General features: G+C 51.1%; 1 long non-coding RNA gene across 1 annotated transcript; it reads right to left on the bottom strand.

The window, feature by feature from the left end:
- Nucleotides 1–674: 674 nt before the first annotated feature.
- On the bottom strand, nt 675–3,538 carry LOC144366157 (uncharacterized). The gene is made up of 3 exons (XR_013425051.1): nt 2,801–3,538; nt 2,201–2,550; nt 675–1,615 (listed from the first exon to the last, which is right to left on the bottom strand). It is a non-coding gene; the product is annotated as an uncharacterized LOC144366157 (long non-coding RNA).
- Between the last annotated feature and the right edge of the window lie 20,505 nt (nt 3,539–24,043).

Here is a 24,043-nt window from a genome sequence, read left to right as displayed (position 1 = left end):
TGGGCCAGAGGCTGGACGTGGTGTCATCTGCTGGGAGCCAGGTGTGCATCACAGCAGGGCCGCAGGGTCGGCTGCAGGGGGAGTCAAGGAGAGGGCCTGGAGCCGCTGCGGCAGTCCACCTGAAAGGCACCACCTGTGTCCAAGAGCGTCTCAAGGGGCCCCCGCCACCCACAGGACAGAAGGCAGGCTGGGGGCCTCACCCACATCCCACCAAGGTGAGCCTCTGAGGGCTACACGGAAAGCCCCGCCAGCACCCAACACCGCACACTCACCCTGCAGGCCCTCCTGGCACCCCGCCCACCCCAGGGTTCCCTCCAGGGACACATAGGGCACAAAGGAAGCAGAAAGAGCGGTGTCCCCGGCAGCCTTTGGCCATCAGGAAGTGAGGTCAACCACAGCCCCTTGGCAGCCGTGGGATCTGAGGGTGCTCTGGACCCCAGGCAGAGATGGAGCTCAGTGGCCCGCACGGTGCCCCCTCCCTCCACTACGCCCCTGCCTCTCACCCCACCAGCCAGGTGTTCCTGAGACCACCCACGGACGCAGGTCCTCTCCTAGAGTCTGCCTGGGGAAGGAGAGGCCAAGACATCGCGTGGGGGTAGCTCAGGGGCACCGGGTCTCCAGGGGCCTGCGTGTCTCGGTGCCCATGCCCCAACCCCCTCCCACATAAAGGCTCAACTGCGGACATAAAACCAGATGCCCAGGGCAGGGGAACAGGGCCTAACTGCCCTGTGTACAGAGGACAGGCCAGCATCAAAACTGGTCCTACACTGAAATGGGCCAGGAGAGAGGAAAGGGACGTGAGCTCCAGGTGAGTTTTGCAGCATCAGGGGCAGGCACAGCCTCGAGGCCAAGGAGGCGAAGGCCCGCTGGCCGCAGGCAGACTGCAGCCGAGCCCTGGTGGAGGGGGCTGCTGGGCCCTGGGCGGGGGGCAGAGGCAAGGAAGGTGCTGGTGGGCCAGGCTGTGCCGCAGGGTGCCCTGGGCAGAAAGGAGCAAGGGCCACTGCCTCCCCGTCTTCCTCACTCAGGGCCCACACAGGCCTATGTGTGGCGCCAGGAGGACGGGACCTCCCAGGATCCGGGCCCCCCCTCCCCTCTGACCTGCAGTATGGCTCTGAGTCCAGGGCCGCCGCCTTCTGCCGGGTCCCCAGCAGTCTGTGTCAGTTTCATGTGAGCGCCCCCAGCCCCAGGACAGCTTCTGTGGACAGCGGTGGGAGAAGGGGACGTGTTTGGTGAGAGGCAGTCTGGAGAAGACAGTTGGTGGCTTCCTCTAAACACTCAGATTCCACAGTTAAGACCCACCCCTGGGCCCTGGTCCACTCATTGGGACCTTCCACCCTCAACATGCCAAAGGGTTCACAGCCGTGTCTGCAGGAGACGAAACACGACCCGAACTCGTCACGGCTCCACGGGACGCTGAGGGGCACGTCACGGCTCCACGGGACGCTGAGGGGCACGTCACGGCTCCACGGGACGCTGAGGGGCACGTCACGGCTCCACGGGACGCTGAGGGGCACGTCACGGCTCCACGGGACACTGAAGGAGGCACATCACAGCTCTACGTACAGCCTTGCGGCTCTGGTGAGGCTGCACGTGACACTGGGTTCGATCCCTGGCACTAGATTAAAAAAATAAAATAATGAAAATAAAGGTATTGTGTCCATCTACATCTAAAAAATATATTTAAAAAGAAGAACAGGTGTTCTGTTCAGCAGGTTGGCTCAGCCTCAGAACTGTGGGCGCCAGGAGTGTGATCCCTCTGGACCACGGGGGGCTGACATCACCACCGGCTAGAGGCCAGGAGCAGCCCAAGCATGAGAATGAGTGTTCCCAGACGTTGCCAATGGTCCCTGGGGACAGAGCCACCCGAGGGAGAACCACAAGTTAGACTCAGCAAGGACAAGCATGTGTGGGATGGCTCTGCTGACTACCTATCCGGGAGGCGTCAGAGGACAGGTCCGGCAGAGCCTCGGCCAGCTGGGTCCCAGTGAGTCAGCCACAGGGAGGACGGGAAAAGGCCAGGCAGGGACAGCCTGCCTTGGATGGAGACCAGATGGAGGCCCCGCCCTCCCTCCCACACACCTTCGGGAAGCCTCTTCTCAGAGGAGCCCTGAGACCTGCCGCCCCAGCTCAGCCTGCGCTCGGGCACGAGTGGCACCTGCACACTCGCAAGGTTCCTGCAGGGTGCCCAGCAGTGGCTCACCTTGTTCCAGGCTGTCTGCCCTGGCAGCGCCGACCTGGAGGCCATGGCTGGCCGGTGAGACAGGGTTTTTCCAGCAGTGTGCCACCTTCCGTCTCGTCTTCCTGGGGCAAGAAGTCCTCCAGCCCCTAGGGGCTCTCACCTGGGAGCCAGCCCAAATACTGGACTCCGTTTGGAGTGGTGCTGGCCTTTGCTGTGCTGTTTCCGAAGGCCTTGAAGTCCTTGCTTGGGGACACTCTCACTGCTCATCTCCTGGGTTCCAAGCCAACACCTCTGCACTCTACTTTTCATCCACAATCAGAGGGCAGCAGGGCAGCTGTTCGTGAAACTAGACACCACACCTGCCCCTTCCCCTGGGGGGAAAACAGACATTGACCATGGCACCCTTGTTCAGGACACCCGGGGGCCTTTCCTCGGAGCTCCTCCTGCTTGGCCTTTTAAGGGAATGGTAACACTGTGTCCCTCTTTCTTCCTGAAACCTTTCAGCCACAGTGACACTGTGCTCACTAGGTTCTGCTGCATCCTACAGAGCATCTCTGGGTGGGGTCCCTTGTCCTCCTTCCAAGCCCTATGGACACAAGACCTTGGATGACGAACGTCTACCTGTGCTGGAGCAGGAAGCAGGTGAGGACGGTATTTCCTGTCCATGAACCACACTTCTGGAGGACATCGACAGCAAACGTGCTGTGTGCAGATTTCCCAGGGTGTCTGTCCATATCAGCCTGAACTCTCCAGAGAAACAGAACGAGAGAGAGAACATGTTATCCATCTACACAGGGAGGGGGTTGTGGGACAGACAGAGAGAGGTACTGCAGTCGGTCCCCTGGGACCAGGAAAGCCCACAGTCTGAGCTCCAGTCCCAGAGCCAGCAGGTGGCTGACAATCTGCTGGGGGCAGAGCATGGAGACTGGCCCTTTTGTGAAGGTCCTGGAAGTTCTGGGGTCGGCCCTTGTCTGCTGGAACTTTGTGCACAAACCAGCACCTGTCCCAGCCCAGGACATGGTAGCATGCCACCAGCAAACACGTCCTTGGCCATAGGGGAGCCTCTCCTGCCAGGCCCATCAGTCAAGCCTGTCATCAACGATGCGACATCTCTTGAGGGCTTTGTATGCTTTGAAGTTTTAAATGTTGATGCTTTTCTTTCTTTTTTTTTTTTTTTTCCAAATTATTTTCCACTCAAAAGACCAAATCTCTGGGTAAAATATGCTGCCACCAGGTGGTGCTTAAGGCAGTCACGATATGTTTCACAAGTAAGGTTTGCTCCAGAAACTGGGTTTTGTCCAAGACAGCACTAAACATTTTTTTCATTTATATATGAACGTATTCATTGTTGACTCCACATGTGACAAGTACAGTTTGAACAGCAGCCTCGAGCAGCATCTCCTGACTTTATTGAGGTCATGGATGTTTTTGAAAATTTGATAAATTTGGAAGGTTCTCCCCAGGAAATTGAACACAAATGCTTGTTCAAAAAATCTCATGTGCGTGTTTGAGGAAGCACTGTACAGAATGAAAACGCTTGCTTTAAAAAACAGACCTCATCCGATGACGGCGACCAAGGGGCTCTGTCCACAGTGCCAGAACTGACCCTGTGCCAGTTCCGAGTCACAGCTGGGCCACCCTCATTCGGTCGAGGTTCACTGTGAGGGTGTACAGACAGGAGACACACGCGTGCAAACGTGTATGTGTAACATGAACACTGAATACTGACATCATGGACCTATTTATTCATGTAAAAGTTCTCTGCGTGTGATCCTTGAAGCAGACGACTGGCTCAATAGTCATCACAGGGCTGGGCTGCTCACAGCGCCACGAGCTGAGTGCTCAGAGGACTAAAGGACAGCTTCTGCACACAGAGCCCCACAGCCTGGTGTTGAGAGCCACAGCCAAAGGGGCCCCAGCAAACTTCCAGCTGCCAGCAAACTTCCAGCTGCCGGCTGATGATTGGCTCACAGCAGCCCCAGCAACTTCTAGCTGATTGGCTCCTCTGTGGTGATGCTCATTGGGCTGTTTCCCCGCCCTTTCAGACCACGGAGCTGCTCATTGGGGGACTTCTTTGGCTCCGCCCACACAACCCAGCCAATCGGCCTCAAGAGCAGGAGGATTGTGGGAGGTGGAGAGGCTGGTGTGGGGGTGAGAGGCTTGTGGGAAGCCGGTGGTGGCAGTTGGGCTCTGAGGGTTTTTCCTGAGGAGCTGTTTTGTTTGGCGTGTGTGGTTCTAAAAATAAAGTTAGTTTCTTTTGACAAGTGGCTCCTGATTTGTGCCCAGCCAGACTGCGGCAGCTGGTGGCAGCACGGGGAGCGACTGAGGGTAAGTAAACTGCCCGCCCCTGAGGGCAGGGCGAGAGGATGGGGAGCCATTCTAAGATTCCTCTTCTGTTTTGCTTCACTTTTGTTTTAACTTTCCTGTCCCTGGAGATGAGTGAGACGGAAGAAAAACCGTTCACATCTGAGGAAAAACTATTTCCGTCTGAGGAACAGATAGGGAGAAAGGACAGATGGACATTTCAGGAGGACAGAAAGGCTATAATGATTTTGTGTGGTTCCATTTTTATTGGATTCTGTCTCGGTTTGGTTTGGTGTTATCTTGCTGGGTTGTATTATAGTAGAAATACGGGATCAGAAATTAGTAAAAAACAAACCGAAAGAGTGTTAAGTAAATTGTTAGAGGAAGGAGGCATCCCAGTAAAATCAAGAGCAGTCAGGGCATACGTCGATACAATACAAAAATGTAGCCCATGGCTTTTTAAGGAGGAGTTGTTAGATATATCACAATGGAACCATCATGGTGAAGATTTAAAAAGAATAGAAAAGAACAGCCCAGGGACTCTGCCAGTTGGCACATTGTCATTGTGGACGAACGTATCTGGTTTGCTTAGTCCAAAGCCAGTTCAGACAGAGGTAGAGGAAGGAGAAGACACATTGATTCAAGTAAAAGAGAAGGTCTCTCAAGTTAGTCAGAAAGAGGAAAAGGTTCAAGTAAAAGAGAAGGTCTCTCGAACTAGTCAGACAGAGGAAGAAAGTGTAAAGCAGAAAAAGCCATCAGGGGAAATGTTACAACAGGAGACTGCTACTAACACCTTTCTATCACCAGAGGGCGTAAGTGTCCAACCAACAGCACCACCTCTACCAGAGGGCGTAAGTGTCCAACCAACAGCACCACCTCTACAGGAGACTGCTACTAACACCTTTCTATCACCAGAGGGCGTAAATGTCCAACTAACAAGGCCACCTCCATATGCTGGGAGGCTCCCAACCCCCGCAGTTGATAGTTGGGATCCTGAGACAAGATCTCAAATATTAACATGCCCTTTATTTGAGGCAGGGGGGCAGCAAGTTCACCATGCTTTAAATTTCAAAACAGTGAAGCAGCTAAAAGAGGCTGTAACAACCTATGGTCCTCAAGCACCCTTCACTGTAAGCTTGGTCGAATCCATTAACAACTTGAACATGACGCCAGCAGATTGGGCTAATATGTGTAAAGCTGTGCTAAATGGAGGACAATACCTGTTATGGAAGGTTGCCAATGAAGAATTTTGCAAGAAAACGGCTAGGCGAAATGCAGCAGCTGGTTATCCTCAGAGAAATATAGATATGTTGTTAGGAAAGGGACCTTATGAGGATCAGAGCAACAAATTGCATATGATCCTGGCGTATACTCACAAATTGCTATAGAGGCGATTAGGGCATGGAAGACTTTACAAGGACATGGAGGTTTACAAGGTCAATTATCTAAGGTAATACAAGGAGCTAGTGAACCTTATGCTGAATTTGTAGATAGGCTTATTCAAACAGCTACCAGAGTTTTTGGGAATACAGAACAAGCAATGCCATTAATGAAACAACTGGCATATGACCAAGCGAATCGTTGGTGCAGAGATATCATTAGACCATGGAAACATGAAGATTTAAACACATATATTAAATTATGTAGAGACATTAATGAATAAGAGCAAGTCGTGGCAGCTGCAGTAAAACAGGCTTTAGATGCCAGGCCAAGAACATGCTACAATTGTCAACAAACAGGACATTTTAAAAGGAATTGCCCCATAGGAGGAGGGTTTAACAAAACTAGGTATCAAAGGAGTAGAATACCGGGTATTTGCCCACGATGCCATAGAGGGAGACATTGGGCTAATGAATGTCGTTCTCAGACCACCATAAAGGGTACTCCATTATCAAAAACCGAACAAGGACTAGGTGTTTACCCACGATATCGTGGAGAAAGGCACCCGGCTCCATTGTCAAAAAATGGACAGGGGGGCCCAATGCTCCGGGGCCCAAACCACAAATATACGGAGCACTGGAGGAACCCAGTAACCCCATCAGGGTAGTGCCCAGGACACATTGTCCATCAGATCCCTCATCAGACAAACCAGAGAGAGCGCAGGGTTGGACATCTGCGCCTCCGCCAGAGCAGTGCTAACTCCAGAGATGGGAGTTCAAATCATTCTCACAGGGGTAAAAGGACCTCTTCCCCAAGGAACAGTAGGCTTATTATTAGGACACAGTTCTTCTACTCTAAAAGGCTTATGATAAGTCCTGGGGTAATTGATCCCGATTATAAAGGTGAAATAAAAATTATAGCCAGTTCTCCAAAGAGTATATCAGTAATTTCACCAGGAGATAGAATAGCACAGTTACTAATAATACCCAGCCTACACGATAAATTTTCCAGTCTTACTGTATAAAGAGGTTCCAAGAAATTAGGCTCCACAGGTGTAGATTGGGCTATGCTTTCTTTAAATTTAGATTCTTTCCCCATGTTAAAACTAAATATTCAAGGAAATGAATTTAATGGGGTACTAGATACAGGTGCAGACCTTAGCATCATCTCTCGTCAAGAATGGCCAAAACGTTGGCCATTACAACAAGCCACTCAAACACTTCGAGGCCTAGGAGTGGTGACTAATCCCCATAGAAGTGCAATGGTATTAGATTGGAAGGATCCTGAAGGATGTGAAGGAACTATACAGCCATATGTATTGGATCATCTTCCCGTAAATTTATGGGGACGAGATGTCCTGGATCAATTAGGTTTAACATTAACAAATAACATCAATCCAAATGCACCCACTATTATGGCTAGACAAGGTTTTAGGAAAGGAAAAAGATTAGAAAAACAAGAACAAGTTATAGCAGCACCAATACAAATAGATCAAGGAACAGACAGACATGGGTTGGATTTTCAGAAAGGGCCACTGAGACAATAAAAATTACTTGGAAATCAGAAAGACCAGTATGGGTTCCTCAGTGGCCCCTGACTAAAGAAAAGATACAAGCAGCCCATGATCTGGTCAAACAACAATTAGTGGAGGAACATATACAGCCTTCTGTATCTCCCCATAATACTCCCATTTTTGTCATTAAAAAGAAATCTGGTAAATGGAGATTATTGCAAGATTTAAGAGCCATTAATAATGAGATGGTTATTATGGGACCTGCTCAATCAGGGATTCATCAACTGTCTGCTTTGCCATAAACTTGGTATGTTTTAGTTATAGATATTAAAGATTGTTTTTTTTCAATTCCAATTCATCCTGAGGATAGTCCACGTTTTGCATTTACTATCACTGCACTAAATCATGAAGGTCCTGATCAGAGATATGAATGGAAAGTACTCCCTCAAGGGATGGCTAACAGCCCAACTATGTGTCAAATTTATGTTAACAAAGTAATCCAGCCACTTAGAAATCAAAATCCTGAACTACAAATATTTCACCATATGGATGATGTATTATTATCACACAAAGCTAAAAACACATTGCTAGAATGTTATGCCACACTTACAAACTTATTAAAAAATTATAATCTAGAGATAGCAATAAAATACAATTAAATTTTCAAATTAATTATTTAGGCATAATTTTTTCTTTAGCCATTGTTGTCAGAATTCCTATCTTCATCCCAGTGCCAATGAAGACAATGTAAATTGTTAAGAAAATTGTTTTCTTTTAGTGCCTTCTGGAATGTTACATAATTTTTTCTTTAGCCATTATTGCCAGAATTCCTATCTTCATCCCAGTGCCAGTAAAGACAATGTAAATTGTTAAGAAAATTGTTTTCTTTTAGTACCTTCTGGAATGTTACATAATTTTTTCTTTAGCCATTATTGCCAGAATTCCTATCTTCATCCCAGTGCCGGTGAAGACAAAGATAAAACCAATCTACAGCTTTGCAATAGCCATCACTGAACTGCTTGCAGAACTTGCCTAGACTATGTGTCACTTGTATGCATTGTGAACTCACCTGTATGCATTGTGAACTATCTGTTGGTGCAGCGACTTGTGGTAGTGTTGGGGTATTTTTGCTGATGATGTCATCGGTGGTACAATTTTTCCAAAAGGAGCCGTCAATTGGCTTGGTGTGTCTTCCTCCCTTCTGCTTGTCATGATTGTTCAGCTAAAATTTGGGGGCCAACAGAGGTAAGGCAAAGAACCTCACCCCCCTGCTGGTACCTCTGCACAGGTGTGGCTGAATACTGGACCGGTAGTCAATGACGGGTAAGATCCAATTACAATGGTACCAACCTAAGACAGGAGGCTGACGCCCTGAGGTCAGCTCATCCGAAGACGGGTAAGGACAATATGTAGTATTGGACAACCTAAGGCAGGCACGGTCCCTAAGCCACATGCTTGTTGTTTAAACAGAGAGGGGGAGATGTTGAGAGCCACAGCCAAAGGGGTCCCAGCAAACTTCCAGCTGCCAGCAAACTTCCAGCTGCCGGTTGATGATTGGCTCACAGCGGCCCCAGCAACTTCTAGCTGATTGGCTCCTCTGTGGTGATGCTCATTGGGCTGTTTCCCTGCCCTTTCAGACCACGGAGCTGCTCATTGAGGGACTTCTTTGACTCCGCCCACGCGACCCAGCCAATTGGCCTCAAGAGCAGGAGGATTGTGGGAGGTGGAGAGGCTGGTGTGTGGGTGAGAGGCGTGTGGGAAGCCGGTGGTGGCATTTGGGCTCTGAGGGTTTTTCCTGAGGAGCTGTTTTGTTTGGTGTGTGTGGTTCTAAAAATAAAGTTAGTTTCTTTTGACAAGTGTCTCCTGAATTGTGCCCAGGCAGACTGCGGCAGCCTGGCAGAGGAAAAGGGCTATGAGCAGCTCAGCCCTGTGATCACGTGGGTCCTTGAGGAATGAGTAGATCTGCCTTCCCCCTGGATCACGTGGGGCCTGAGGGCTGAGGAGATCTGCCTTCCCCCTGGATCACGTGGGACCTGAGGGCTGAGTAGGGTTGCCTTCCCCCTGGATCACGTGGGGCCTGAGGGCTGAGTAGGGTTGCCTTCCCCCTGGATCACGTGGGACCTGAGGGCTGAGTAGATCTGCCTTCCCCCTGGATCACGTGGGACCTGAGGGCTGAGTAGATCTGCCTTCCCCCTGGATCACGTGGGACCTGAGGGCTGAGTAGATGTGCCTTCCCCCTGGATCACGTGGGACCTGAGGGCTGAGTAGATCTGCCTTCCCCCTGGATCACGTGGGACCTGAGGGCTGAGTAGATCTGCCTTCCCCCTGGATCACGTGGGACTTGAGGGCTGAGTAGGGTTGCCTTCCCTCTGGATCACGTGGGGCCTGAGGGCTGAGTAGGGTTGCCTTCCCCCTGGATCACGTGGGGCCTGAGGGCTGAGTAGGGCTGCCTTCCCCCTGGATCACGTGGGGCCTGAGGGCTGAGTAGGGCTGCCTTCCCCCTGGATCACGTGGGGCCTGAGGGCTGAGTAGATCTGCCTTCCCCCTGGATCACGTGGGGCCTGAGGGCTGAGTAGATCTGCCTTCCCCCTGGATCACGTGGGGCCTGAGGGCTGAGTAGATCTGCCTTCCCCCTGGATCACGTGGGGCCTGAGGGCTGAGTAGATCTGCCTTCCCCCTGGATCACGTGGGGCCTGAGGGCTGAGTAGGGTTGCCTTCCCCCTGGATCACGTGGGACCTGAGGGCTGAGTAGATCTGCCTTCCCCCTGGATCACGTGGGACTTGAGGGCTGAGTAGGGTTGCCTTCCCCCTGGATCACGTGGGGCCTGAGGGCTGAGTAGGGTTGCCTTCCCCCTGGATCACGTGGGGCCTGAGGGCTGAGTAGGGCTGCCTTCCCCCTGGATCACGTGGGGCCTGAGGGCTGAGTAGGGCTGCCTTCCCCCTGGATCACGTGGGACCTGAGGGCTGAGTAGGGCTGCCTTCCCCCTGGATCACGGGCCTGAGGGCTGAGTAGGGTTGCCTTCCCCCTGGATCACATGGGACCTGAGGGCTGAGTAGATCTGCCTTCCCCCTGGATCACGTGGGGCCTGAGGGCTGAGTAGATCTGCCTTCCCCCTGGATCACGTGGGGCCTGAGGGCTGAGTAGGGTTGCCTTCCCCCTGGATCACGTGGGGCCTGAGGGCTGAGTAGGGCTGCCTTCCCCCTGGATCACGTGGGGCCTGAGGGCTGAGTAGGGCTGCCTTCCCCCTGGATCACGTGGGGCCTGAGGGCTGAGTAGGGCTGCCTTCCCCCTGGATCACGTGGGACTTGAGGGCTGAGTAGGGTTGCCTTCCCCCTGGATCACGTGGGGCCTGAGGGCTGAGTAGGGCTGCCTTCTGTGAGGATCACTTGGTGCAGTTATTTATTTAGCAGCCCTGTTATCATTAGGCCGTTAACATCGTTCCACTTATTCATTTTTAAAAAATGTTGTGTTAAATGTTATAAAACATTCCTTGAAAGGTCTTTCTGAGGTTATTATTCATAAATCATAATGTAAGGACCAGTTCTTGAGAGATTCCTTTCCTGAAATCATTATCTAAGAGTAATGCCTCTCTTTGTCAGAGTCGCTCAGGTCAGGCAGCCCAGAGCTAAAGTCCTGTGAATCCCACACTGCAGCTTTGTAGGAAAGAATCACTCCCCGTACTGGGCTGCTATCAATGTTCAGATCAGAATAATTTTCACAATTAAATAAAATTTAATTTTTGGCTCAGGTGATAGAAGATTATATCAGATTTCTCATTCCTTGGAAAATCAGAGAGAACTTAATAACAAATACCATAATTATCTGCAAGGACTGAAGAGTGATTAAATTATCAGGAGGCTGCTTCTCCTGAAACTATTTCTTTAATTAGCTAAAGCTGGCAGTATATATTAATATTTTCAGAGATATTTGCATACATTCACAACAGGCTAACCAGATATTAGTTGAAATATAATTTTTCTAATATTATGTTAGAAATATTTTAAGATTAAATCATATTATCATGTTTTTCAGTGATTATTGGGGTAGACACTCTTGATTTATTACCATAAATTCCCTAATGTAGGAACTGAAAATGCTTCTTATTTTCTAGGATGTGATTTTCAAGTCTGCTTACCAAACAGAAGGAAGTTCTAGAAGCCAGGATCTGCTGGTACAGTATTTTTAATAATCCATACCCCAGTGGGACACAGGACAGCCTACTGCAATTATATGGCTGGCAGCACCCTGGCCCTCAGGCCCTTGTGACCACAGCAGGAAAGGCCTTGGGCAGCAGGGCTTGGAAAGGGTGCAGGTGGGTGGTCCTGGGTTAGCCCAGGAGGACAAGAGTGGAGGACTGTGGGCAGCAGGAGTGGAACCAGAGTTCATCAAGTCTCAAGTCCACCCCCACCTGTGAGTCCTGTGCCTGACCCCAGGGCCACACAGCTGGACTGGAGGACCTTTCAGCAGGTTCCACAGCGTCAGTTCAGAGGAGTGGAGGGGGCATGTGGCTACAGAGTCACAGTGGGCTCCTCTGGCCTCGTCAGGCCTGGCTGAAGGTGACTGCTCTGAGCTTCCTTCTCCTGTAGGAAGGAGAGTCTGTGCTCAGGGACCAGCGCCCAGCAGCCAGGAAGCCCAGAAGTCTCCTCAACACAGCCTCCAGGGTTGCCTGCAAGGCCCAAGTCCACCTGCCTGAAGGAAAGTGTACCTGGAACCCTGCTTTCCTCTCCCCACACATGGAAAAAGGATTGCAGGAATTAAAATGCAATATATTCAAATTCCAATCTACCCAAATCATGATTCCAAAAAGAAAATACAGTATTCATATTCAACTTGTCATCCTAATTAATTTGTCCATATTATTTCAGGAGTTCTAAAAAAAAAAGGCAGTCATCAAGCAAAAATGGGAGTATAAATAAAGCAATTCAATTAATTCACTATCCATTTAGCCAACTGGCAGAAGGAAGACCTCTTTGCTAGAACAAGGGGGCTAGTCAGAACTGCCCAGAAAAGCCCCCCAGGAATATGTGCACAGAGGCTGACCTCAGGAGCTACCTTACAAGATTACTCCATCTGAAAACTGATAGGCTCTTCTTCCGGAAAGTTTTATTTAAAAACCTCAATGTTCATAGCAACCGACAATAGAAGGAGGTCTCCCACAAACCTCCTGCTGCCAAGCTCACACCACCTCCCCTGTCCTCATCCCCCGCCTAAGTAACACGCATTTATCAAGACTGATAAGCCTAGTGACGGGCCTCACCTCCAACTTCCACAGTTCACAGTAGGCTCCTCTAGTCATTCATGAGTCTGGTAGTCTTCCTCATGTATCACATACATATTGTGTTAATTTTATGCCTGAAGGTTTTATTTCTCTGAGTGTTAGTATAATGGCAATGTGTTTTTAGTCTCAAAATCAACTAGTACATAAGAAATCAATCAACTTTGTGTGTATAAACCTTGTATCCTAAAAGTTGCTTTAATTATTCCTTAGTTTCAGAAGTATTATTTGTTTGTCAATTATTTTGTATTTTCTACAGTCATGTCATCTATGAACAGACAGTCTGAGTTCTTCTTTCCAATCCATATGCCTCTGTCTCCTTTTCTTGTCTTATTGCATTAGTGAGGACTTCTAGTGTGACCTTAGAAATCAGTGACCAAATAACACCTCACCCTGTTTCCAACTAGCATACCTGCTTCTCTTTCCCTATTTCCCTTCTAAAATCAACTTGCTTTCACTACTCTAATCAAGTAATGAATGAACATTGCTGTTTGTTTTGAGGAAATGAGGCTATTGTATTTGAAAAATCTGAAGCCTCCTAGCTCCCACAGGAGGACTCTCCCTGGAAGGGTGGAGTCTAGATCCCAGGGGGTGCAGGCCTTGGCCTCTCCCACCAGGACCCAGCTTTGCCATATTCCCTGCCCCTGCAGAGTCCCAAGGCCACAGGACAAGGAGACGCTGTGCATGTAGAAAGCCCAGAGTGGCGGGCACTCTCCTCGAGGTCAGTGTTCTCTGCGCTGAGCCTGAAGCTCCACAGTGCCCAGCAGCTCCCCGGCTCACATGGCAAAGTGCAGGTCTGCTCTGGCTGCACCCCAACCTCACTGCTCAGAACCAGCTCAGACTGGTCTGCCAGAACCCGGCACAGAGGTGCTGAGAGGCGTGGAAGAAGCAGCATGTTTGTCAAGGAGAACATGTGCCTTATAAACAGCGTCCAGGGAGCAACAGGGGGAATCTGCCCTGCCACCCTCAGCCATTCCCTCAGAGGCTCGGGGACATGAAATGCCACAGGGTGGAGTGCAGTCACCAGGCAGCAGCTGCAGATGTGTGTCCAGGGATGAAGCCATCTGCTGGTCCACTCTCAGCAGAAAGTCCATCGTGGAAAGGAGGAGGCTGCCCCAGGGAACAGGGGTTCAGGAGGGCACCCCATTTCAGTTGCACATGGAGCAGGCACACAACCACACAGGGAAGGACAGCCACCCCAACTACTTACCAACACTGGCAAGAAGCCGTACTACAAACTCCCTGGACCGTGCAGCCTGGGCATGTGCCCACATCCCGTTGCAGAGGGCTTCTCCAAAACACGCAGAGACCCTCCACACTGTCCAGGCCACCAAGCATGCAGAAGGACCAAGACTGCCTCAAGCAGGAAGTACGTCAGGGGACAGGACAGGTAAGTGAGGGCTAGATCAGTGACAACAGCATGCAGTGTTGAACTTAGTGACAACCCAACTCATGACAGTCAAACCTCACGTGGGATCCTAGGTTAGATCCCAGAGCAGGAAAGAGACAACGGGGAAGAAAGGAAGCCCTGAGGAAGGGGACTTCAGCTAATCCAATACTACTATTCACTTATTGTGACGAAAGTAACAGTGTCACGACTGTGCTAGCTAAAGAAGGAGCTGGGCTGGGCACTGGAAGACCCGTGCCCTCTCTGCAGAGCTTCTGGAAGCCCAAGCTTCTAAACTCGCACTGGGTGGCACTGACAGCAGATCAGAGGCTGCAGATGGAAAGTCTAAAGAACAGAAGAAACACAGCAATCCAATCCGAAATGAAGCGCAGAGGGAAAAGACCAAGACACACCCACACACACCCAGAACAGGCCAGAACAGCCGGCTTGCACTGGAGAAAACAATGCCAACAGGACTGGACCATCACCTCATCCTCATAAACAGAAAGCAGCTCAGCCTGGCCCTTACCTGAATGTAAGAGCTAACATCATAAACCCCCAGAAACGATCTTTATGACTGGGCTGCAACCATCTCTCAGATAGGGACAAAGGGCAGGACCGTGGAAAGAAGACACTGATGACTCATAAGGATCTCAGACATTCCTCCTCCCAAAACTACTCTAAGAAAACTAAAAGGCAGGCTGCAGGGAAAACACTTCAAAACAGGTGTCAAAGGAAAGCATGTGCGCAGGACATGTGACACCACACAGCTCCATGACCAGAGGAGGTTGTAATTGGCCAAACAAAAGACTTGAAATGACACTCGGCAAGAGAACATGTGCAGATGGCCAATGACCTGTGAAAACAGGCTGGGCCCGTGTCCCCGGAGAAATCAAATTAAAGCCACAACGAAACCCACCACCCCGTGCTGCAGTAGGACCCACAACACCCATCAGCACACACAGCGACGGACACCCACGCAGGACGGACACCCACGCAGGATAGACACCCACGCAGGGACGGACACCCATAAGTGACGGACACCATGCAGTGACGGACACCCATGCAGGACAGACACCCACGCAGGACGGACACCCACGCAGGGACAGACACCCATAAGTGATGGACACCCACACAGGACAGACACCCACGCAGTGCCAAGCTTGAGCCACTCTGGGGAGTACGGGAGAGCCGGTGGCTCCTGGCCTTGCTAAGTGTGCCCTGCCATACCACTCAGCAGTTCCAATCCAGGGCTAAGTCCCCAGAGGGGTCATCCAAGAGAGGAAGAGCCACGTCCCCACAGAGACACTGGTGCCAATGTTCACACCACTTTATCTGTGACAGCCAGAGGGAACCAGCCCAGATCTCACCAGTGTGGGTGGCACATCCCTGGTGGGAACCACCTTGCAGGGAGGGGCTGTCCACGCTCCGCCCAGGACCGCAGCTCACCCTGGGAGCACAGCAGAGAGGAGGGCCAGCACCAGAGATCCAAGAGGTCTAGAAAAGGGAAAGTGACAGGGGTGCTCTGGAGAGGAGGCAGGGATAGCAGGAGCCCCGGGGATCCCCTGTGCACTTTGTCCAAGCTCATTGAATTCCACTCCTTAAATTGGTGGGCTTCAGTCACATGACTTCACCTGCAGGCGCTGATTTAAAGCACTAGGTTGCCACTCCCAACCTGCAGGCATTCCCTGTGCACAGAAGACTAACCGCGTCCTAGTCCTACTCCTTGCCAGGGTCCCTGGCTGCCTTTGGGCCCTCCCCCTCTCCCTGCCTCCCCAGGACCCAGGTGTGGAGAGCAGAGACTTGAATCATGGCCTCGGACTGCCTCATGGCTCCGTTTGCACTAGGAACGTCCTATGCAAAGGGACAGGTCAAGATGGGCAGCTACTATGGTGATGCCTGGCCTAGGGCAGCTCTGGGCAAGGCACAGAGCTATATCATCTGACCTTGGACTCAGGCACAAACTCCCGGGGTTAGAGAATTCTGAGCATAACAAGATAACCTCCATGTCTTGCAAGTTTCGCTGCGACCTTCAAGTCTGTCTGCTCTACTGAAACTTTCCCACAAACAACCTTTTGATGATAAAACCTAAGTAATAAACATGCTGAGCCAGCTCCAGTTTCCTCCGCCACAAGACAGTGCCCCTCTTGGTCCCAGCTTTCCCTGTGGGCTTGTCTTTTCTCAGTCCCCCATCACACCTTTAAATTAACCCTGCAGGACAGGGCACCCAGGCCCACACACAGCTGGGCCAGGCATTTCCCCACCCCGTTGCCCTGCAGCTCCCTGCCCTGGGACCCTGCCCACCAATCCCTTCACCTGGAAGCCGTCTCTCTGGCCTCTCTGCACTTCCTCCGCCCACCAGGGAAGCCCCCTTTACGTAGCACAGGAGCCACAGTACTTCCAGAGCCAGCTCCACAGTTTACCCAGGAACGTCCCATCCTGCCACCGCCTCCCAGAGAGCCTGCCACGGCAGATGTTAACTGAGACACTTGAAGTACACAGATTGTAAAAAATAGACAATTATTTCAAATTCATATAGCTGCATGCAAAAAAAGACAAAAGAAAATTCACGATTATAACAATAAGATTCCACAAGGCTTCTGTTCACAGGCACAACACAAAAATCAAAGCCTCGCTGTACACCAGCCATAACCCATTAGAAAATGTGATTTATTTATTTGTGTATACACAACGATGGGGGAAGGAGGCACAGTTACCTAGGACAAACGAACACTGGTGTCCGAACATGTGTGGAGAACGTCAGGGGTCTGCAGGAGGCGCTGACGGGGGAGCAAGCGAGAGATGCTGACGGAGGTGTGATCTCATGAACAGCTGGTTCTCCCCAAGTGAGTCCTGGGTCCAAAGAAACTGCAGTCAACATTCCTAAGAGACTACTTTTGTAGAACTTTTAAAATACATTCTAAAATTCATGAAATGAATGTATAAGCTCCCACTAACATGTACAACTTTTTATGTTTCAATATGTTGGTTTAAATAAATGTGATTTCAAAAAATAAACTAAACATCATGTGAAAGTGGGAAGTTCCAGGGTCAATGAAGGAATTCTGAAAAAGAAGCCCAGGAGGGTGGCCGTCCCGTGGGCCCCCAGGGCAGGGAGTACGTGCCCTGTGTTCCAGGAGAGGCAGCAGCCAGCAGCGCAGAAGAGGCCATGGTACGGAGCCATGGCCACACGGCACAGGACGCTGTGCCCAGAGGGAGCAAGTCGGGGGAAGGAGGGGGACCTCTCGGCTCCCAACAAAGACTCCCAAGGACTCTTGGCTTTGCATACTGGGGACCAGGGTCCTCACTTCCCGCAAGAAGAGCTGCGATCGCAGATGGGTCAAAGACCAAGTGGTGAAATTCAAATTAGAGAAGAGAGACGAGGATGTCCTAATGAACCAAAGGGCAAAAAAGAAAGGCCAGATCTTAAAGGAGAAGAGCATCCATCTGCCATATCAACGTGTAAATGCTTGACAGGAGAGAAGACGCCTTTCACACATGGAAACAGCACGGTGGGGAGAGCGCCAATTCATGTGACCTGTGAAGCATGGTTATCTAGAAAGCAGCTTTTCCTATGAGGGGCAAGAGCCCACAGGCAAGGCGCACAGGCTCCTGTTCCCGGGGAGCAGCTGGGAGGCCCAGCCAGCAGCACCTGATGGCCAGGAGGGCAAGGCAAAGAGGAGCAGTGAGGTGGCATGCCACTCCGTGGGGCAAGAACTAGAGAGGATCTGTGCCTGCTGGCAGCTGGGGTGGGGACTGCGGGGAACCCCTCTGGGGCCTCCGGTGCTGCCTGGTACCCTGCAGAGGGCCTCCAGGAGCAAAGGAGAGAGCTGGTCTCAGGAGTCGCCCACCACCTCCCCACATTCAACTGAAGTGCAGTGCACAGCCAGGGAGGATTGTCCACCGAACCCCACACAGCAGGCCTGCCTCTGACCCCAACAAGGAGGAAGACATCAATAGAGGCCGGAGGAGGGGCCCAGTCCCCACTGAACCACAGGCTCCAGCTCCAGAGGCCGAGCCGCTGCTCCTCCCCGTGACACCTGGGTTCCCGGGCACCCGTGACACAGGCCTGCCTCTGAGCCCTGTTCCTCCCCCACAGTGACTTCACTGGTTCATCTGATCAGCTAGTTTGAGATTTTAAAAAAATACGTTCGATGTAACTGTTCTTGCAAACTGGGTGAGGGACAAGTGCTACCAAGTCAGAAATCGCTGCTCTTTTCCTGAGACACATGTTAAGCTCCGTGCCTCATTAATCTTCTTTCTGCTCTAACACTGTAACGACCTGGCTACTAAATCTTTTAAGTCACCGAATCATTACTCTTTAATAATCTCCGATGCAAAGCTCTGAGATTTCATCTTTCTCAAGGCACCAGGCGGCCAGTTCCAACAAGGTGAGGCCAGCCCGGCTTGGAGAAGGTGATCCCCACAGCACCCGGCCAAGCAGGCTGCACCCACGCACAGGCAGCCGGTCCTCAAGTGAGAAAGGGCCAGGGTGGATCCAGATGGACACACTGCCAGCTCCAGTGCCTGGAGGGACACACGGGGCGGGCCCTGGAGGCTTGTCTTCAATAGGACATCTGTTGCACTTTGGGGGCCACAGACGTGACCAATGTTCTCTGGAGAAAACCTCAAAGAAAGTGAAAGCTCAGCCGGCCCTCCGGGGAGAAAGCCGGCTCCACACAGGCCCTCTAGTCCAGGGGTCAGTGTTCCCGCTGTCCTCAAGGGACCCCGCGGCTCTCCTGTTGAACTGGAGCCTTCCTTCCCTGTATCCCTTACCTGCTCCTCCCAGGGGCGTCTGGGGAGTGTCTGCTGGTTGCAGCTCCTTACGTGCAGCAGTGGTGTGAGGTGAGAACCCAGGGCCCCCTGGGCAACGTCCCTCACTTGGCATGGAGTGCCCAGCTGCTGCACCCAGGTCCCAGGTGCCTCTGCCATCTACACGTCACTGAGCTGCGGAGACCCCATCACAGCGCTGACCCATTTCCTCATATTGAGCATTTAAATGGCTTCTGATTTTTCATATGATAAATGGTCTTTTAATTAGCATCCTGTGCCAAACTCAGTGCTGACCACCCTGGAGGTGAGCCTGCTGGCAGAGCATGGTGTCCTCCAGCCCACATCCAGGAGCCGCCCTCCTGAGGAGGACTCTGCACAGCTGGCCCCCAACCCCTATTCCGTCTTGCCGTGGTCACTGCTGTGAGCACCTCTGTGCTTCACCCTGGCTTCGTTCTGTAAAGGTAAAAATTCTAAGCTGATTCCAAGCTGCAAGAGCTTGAGTTAAAGTGTAAGAGACTAGGGCATTGTAAAGCTTCTAAATTACAAGGCCTGGGCTAAAAAGTAAAAGACAATTGTTAAAATTATAAAAGTCTATTGTTACAATTCCTCTGCTATCCCCAGAACCTGTAATCTCTGTAAAGTTGTTAGGACAATGCTGGAACTGCCTAGTAAATATCTCCATTGATGCCCTGGTTGTTTAATAGCTAAGGGCTCTAGGTAGCATGGCACGTAAGCATCTAGGCCCCAGAACCAATCAGTTTAAATGTGTACCCCGCTTAGACATGACCAACCACCCCTGCCCTGATTGTTCCCGCCAATGTATGTACTAATCATGTTTCAGAATTGTTGTTCAATTTTCCCGCGCCTCATGATGATTTGTTCTGATGTATGCAAAGCCCACCGCCCTCTCCAAAAAGTGTACTTAAGCTCCACCTGACCTCCGCTCTGGGCTCTGAGCCACTCTCCCTTCTCGAGTGGGCACAGAGTCCCAGCGCGCTGGAACGGATCCCTAATAAATTTCCCCCCTGCGATTGCATGAAGTGAGTCTCTTGTGTGGTCTCTCCCCTCCGACGCTTCGCTGCACCCCAACATTTCCTTGATGGCTAATGAAGTCCAGCGTTTTGAAGGAGCCTGTCTCTCTTTGCCTCAGGGCTGCTTCAGGTCAGCAGTTAGGGGCTGAGGACTCGAACCCCCAGGCCACAGGTGGGTTCTGACCTCGTCCACACTCCCCCGCGTTATCTCGGCCCCATCATCTCCAACCGTCAGGAATTGACTGGTAGGGAGGCTGCATTCCCCCCCTGATCTGCATCGGTCCTCACATCCAGCCACAGTCACCGTGAGCCTGTGAAAGCCCAAGTGCATGCTGGGAGCCATCAGCTTGGGCCAGGCTGCTCAGCCCAGTGTGGTGGCACCGCGCTCATGCCCACCGCACCCACACAGCTCCAAAATGCTCTACCACCATTAGGGACAAAGGGAACTCCCTGGAAAACTGTGCCATCTGACCCACTTACAATTTAATGAGAATTCCAGATACCTGTGGGGTGCACCTGGCTTTCTCAGGGTGTTCATCCTCCCGAAATGCCCCCCCCAGGTTCTGACTTGTCTCTATCTCCAATTCCACAGAAAGCCAAGTGCTCAAGGCTATTGACAGAGACTTGAGCACTTGGCTTGAGCCTCTTAGAGCAAAATGAAAGTCAATACAATTGCCCTGCCCTCTTTATTGATATTCTAAACCTGCTTCAAATGGAAATGTGGATAATGAACAGACACTGATTAGATTGTCCATATGAATATTCATCGAATCACCTGGACTTTCATGTTAATTTTGTTCTTTCTCTGTGGCTGCCTCTGAATAGCAAAGCTTCCTTCCTTCCAAAGATGGGAGTTCAGTGCTGATTAGAAAACAAAGGAAGAAACTGAGTTTGAAATTCTGTCAAGGAAAAAAATAGACTTCAGCAAACAATGTCACCAGTTTCAGGGTCTAAATTGACCTTTTAATTTAAGATGCGTTCCACCTTCAAAATCTACCCTAATTCAGTTTCTTCCTACAACAGAAATCATTTCATCTTAAGTGGAAATACATTTGGTGACTGCTGTAGAGTGGATGCGTTCAAGGGTTATCATATTAAACTCCGGCGCTGGGGTTTTCTTAGACAGATGTTGAACCAATATCCACATTTCACCAAATGCCTAGAGGGAAAAAATTCCTGAACTACCAAGCAGAAGTCCCTACACTAAATCAGATCAGAGGGGACTGTTGGGTGCCCTGTTCCCCCAGGGCTGGCCATCCTGCCTGGAAGGAGGAGCAGCTTCCCAGGAAAAGGCAGCAAATGCAGAATCCTCCCAGGGTCCTGATCGGATGGCACAAGGTCCGCAGAGAGGAAGACCAGAGACCAGGTGTGGGAGAGCGCAGCAGAGCAGCTGTGTGTGCACAGAGGTGCGGCCACCCTAGGGTGCAGGTGGCAGGATGACACACCTCTCAGTCAGGGTCTTCACAGAATGCTGAGCTGAGAGCCCCTGGAGCTACAGGGAACTAGGGAAAGCCGCAAGCAAACCCAGCGTGGATGCTGGCAGCCCCTGTGCTGGGCAGGTGCATAGAGCGGGCCTCCCTCACCACGGATCTGCTGTGGGGGGTCTGTCTTAGGTGAACTGCCCTGAAGCACACTCCCAGAGGGCACGGGGTGTAGGTGGCTCCAGGATAACGGAGGGCGAAGTGGGGGCAGAGAGGTGCAGGACATCAGGACAGAAAGGTCACACCACTCTCTGGGGATGGGACGGTCCCATGATTTCAGTCTCACCACTGGTTGTGGGCCACGCAGATGGGCCAGGCGGAGGGTTTACATTAAAGTTCAGGTGCTTGACATGGGCAAGGGCCGCCTTGTGACGCCTCTTAACGGAAAGGCTTCTAAACTGCACAGCAGGGGCAGCCGCAGGGCCTGGCTCTGGCTTCTCCAGAGCAGGCGGGGTACAGTGAGTGACTGCGCAGCCCCATGCCCTGCCCTCCCGGGGTGGTGCCAGGATCAGAAGTTTATTATAACTACACCTGTCACACAGCTCCCAGGAGATGCAAGTGGGACAGACAGACCCCGCAAGTCAGACATGCCGCCTACAGAGGTGATCACTCAGCCTGCTTCAGCAGCAGCAGCGTGGTCCGGTGGAATGGGGGAGTGGCGGTGGGACGGAAGTGGCCCTGCATGGATGGTAGCACTTATGGTGAATGACGGAGAGCCCTGCAGGTGATGGTCACGCCTTCACATTTGCTTGGTTGGTTTTTATTTTGAAATACAATCTTAATTATGAATAATTATTTCTGACAATCAAGACCCATAGAACAATCATTCCCAGCTTCATCAGGACCTGTGAATGCAATAGATTTGACTTATTAAATTTTGGATGAAACGATTGCTTCTAGTCAAATTTCCAAACCGTTTGAAAAGCCATCTTGTCCTGGATCTTCCCGGCAGCCACTGCCCACTGGCTTTGCCCGGCAGTTCCCAGGCTCACCCCCTCCCTCCGGCAGCCTGAGGCCCTCTGCTGAGGGCTCTAGTGGACAGAGCCTGCTCTGCTTATGCACTCAACGGGCTGCAAGTGTCAAGAGTTGACACCTGGGCCAGGGGAGTTGGGATAAGCCCCGGTCACCACTGGGGATGGGGGACACTGGCTACTTGTGCTGGGAAACTGCTGAATCACTGGCCCTTCGTGGACTCTGCTCTTCCCTGGCCCACCTCCCCACATGCACCACTGCTGTTCCCTGGGATCGGCTCCCAGCACACACACTGCTCTCCACTCTTACCCCAGCACCTGCTGCTGCTGAGTGCCTGCCGTGAAGCACGACCCTGCTGCTCTGCTGCTCTGCTGGGGTCAGAAACCAGGTGCTCCCTCCACACAGCAGCAAGAAAGTGATGAGGAAGCCCAGCTGCTCTACCTCAGCCCCACTTCCCGCTCCAGAGAGTCCCAGCCCCAGCCCAGGCCAGGAGAGGGCAGCAACAGCGGGCAGTGGCTGGTCAGGGCTCAAGAACACACATGCAGGTGTTGGCCCCTGGTGTGGGTCAAGAGGGCCTTGGGCAGCTTGCTTCAGCTTTCAAGGTAAATACATAGGAGAGAGATCTCTCTGAAGCTCACCGCTGTGTTCACAATCCAGATGCCACAGGGGCCCTCACCCTATGCTCCACCACCCCCACTACTTCCTTCAAATCAGTGGCATAAAATAAGCTTGTTGCTTCCTTGTGGACAAAGCTTCACGCTTCCCTTTTCACTTGACCCCCGTCCCGCCCCAGAGCCTCACGCACACCAACTAGAAAGAACCATTGTATGTCACGGACTTGCAATCCTACTCTAAGACAGTAACTGTTTATATGTACCCCATTATTTCCCTAGCCTATACTTTTGTATTTCTTGCAATTCTTTTCCACTTCTGTGCACTATTTTAGACATCTCAACTATCTTGAAACCTATAGAATACACTTACCTATACACAGACTACACCTTCCAATAGGCACATACACATAAGCCCTAAATCATGACCAGAGTCATGATGACCTGAGCTCTGGATGTGATCACAAAAATATCAAAAGACACAGCCTGGCTACTGTGAACTGCGCTTCTGAAACACTGGTGTGCCTGTGTCACCATCGAAGGGTATGTAAGTCTTTGGGATAAATGCCAAGGAGTGGGATAGCTGGGTCGTATGGTGTTTTATTGCTAGTTTTTTTGAGAAATCTCCATATTGTTTTCCAGATTAGTTTACAATGTACAAGTGAAACTTTTCTCCACATCCTTACCAACATTTATTGTTACTTGTATTCTTGATAATTGCCATTCTGACTAGAATGAGATCAAATCTCAACATAGTTCTGATTTGCATTTCCATGATTGCCAGAGATGTTACATTTCTTCACACATTTGTTGGTCACTTGTCTTGCTTTTGAGAATTGCCTGCTTAGTTCATTGTTCATTTACTGGTTGGATTTGCCTGTTTGTGTGTTAAAGTTTCTGAGATGTGTATATTCTAGATATTCAAACCCCTGACAGAGTAGCTGGCGAGGACCTTCTCCCATTCTGCAGACTGCCTCTGCCCATTCTTATTTCCTTGGCTGGGTATATGCTTTTTTAATCTGAAGTCATCCCATACTGATTATTGGTTTTATTTCTTGAACGTTAGGGTCTTATTAAGGAAGTTGGTGCCTGTGCCAATGTGCTGGGGCATTGCCCTGTGTTTTCTTTTATAAGTT

Source organism: Ictidomys tridecemlineatus, chromosome 1, assembly GCF_052094955.1.
Source record: "Ictidomys tridecemlineatus isolate mIctTri1 chromosome 1, mIctTri1.hap1, whole genome shotgun sequence".
NCBI lineage: Eukaryota > Metazoa > Chordata > Mammalia > Rodentia > Sciuridae > Ictidomys > Ictidomys tridecemlineatus.
The sequence above is the reverse complement of the archived record's forward strand: the minus strand, read 5'-3'. Positions and strand labels throughout refer to the sequence as shown.